General features: G+C 36.3%; 1 pseudogene; it reads right to left on the minus strand.

Moving 5' to 3' along the window:
• Positions 1 to 814, minus strand: part of LOC106333677 — a 3,004-nt pseudogene extending 2,190 nt beyond the window's left edge.
• Positions 815 to 1,376: the final 562 nt, after the last annotated feature.

Raw genomic sequence — 1,376 nt, forward strand, 5'->3', positions numbered from 1 at the left:
AATTTAAATTCATACAAACCGAAATAGAAAAAAAACATTCAGAAAGTTTAAAATTCATACAAACCGAAATAAAAAACATTCAGAAAGTTTTAAAAGCCGAAAAAAACTAAGAAGAACTCGAAGACATCAAACGATCTAGCTTCTGCATTATCTCGGTGTTGAACTTCTTCTGGGATGCCAACTCAGCAAGGATAGTGGCATTCTCCGAACGGATAGTGGCATTCTCCGAACGGATAGTGGCATTCTCAGAAAGGATAGTGGTGTTCTGCTCCTCCAATGCCCCAATCCGTTCATCTTTGTCATGTAGCTCCTCGAGAATCATGGGATTGGCATACGGAGCTTGCGAAGAAAATGCCGGATACGAAGAAGCACGGCGAGCCAACCCAACTAAACGGCCTCTTTTCCTTTTAGGAACCGCCTACAAAAATATTTAAAGTTAGTAAATAGGGACAAGTTAGTAATCGACATTATAAAAAAAATATTTAATAAAAAAAATTACCTTTTCAACCATCTCATTTATTTGCAATAGAGACAAGTTGGCTGAAGCTCCCGTAGAAGACACGTGTCTTCTCACTAGCAGTAATCCCATTGAGATGGAACTCGCTCTTGAACTCCCAGAGAGCATCACTTTGGTCTGCATGACACATGTGCTTAGCAGGAGAAGATGCGATAAGTATTGGATAAGAAAGAAAAAATATTAAACACATGAGCCATAGTATCATCTTCCTCTCACTACAAGAATGCATCGTTTTGTTCTTTTCTTTTTTTTGCTGTGAAACTAGAGAAAATAAAAGCTCGACTTAAGAAGTCTCTTGTAAAGACTTGGAACACGTCTTCTGTGGAGAATTAATTGATGAATGGTCCAAAAAGTTTAAAGATGAAAATTCAACAGTGATTTAAAAAGTACCCCAAGCGACAAACACAGTTTTGTCCAAGCCGTGTGGTGTGGGTATAAACCGCTAAAACGCTTTGCAGCCACAAACGTATTTTTCTGCCGTGTGTTGTGGGTCAACCAATTGCCCAAAGGCCCCAAACGTTCTGTAGCCTGTGATTCTGTGAAGAGTTCTTTGTTCTCTGTATATTTATCTATTCCCGCTCTTAACGACGCTGACCTCTACAAGGAAATAACCTCTAATTTTTAACTTCCCTCCCTTTTACATTTTCTGTTTTAATCAATACTAGATCTCGACCAGTGCAACCGCGTAGGTTTTTGTTTTCATTTAGTTTTATATAAATATTTTGTTTTCAATTCTAAATTGGTATATATTATAATATATATGTGTCTATTAATTTTTAAAACATAATAAGTTTACTGTATATTTTTTCATTGAATAAATTGTTTCAAACTTTCACATGTATTTGTATCTTCTTCTATA

Source organism: Brassica oleracea, chromosome C1, assembly GCF_000695525.1.
Source record: "Brassica oleracea var. oleracea cultivar TO1000 chromosome C1, BOL, whole genome shotgun sequence".
Classification (NCBI taxonomy): Eukaryota; Viridiplantae; Streptophyta; class Magnoliopsida; order Brassicales; family Brassicaceae; genus Brassica; species Brassica oleracea.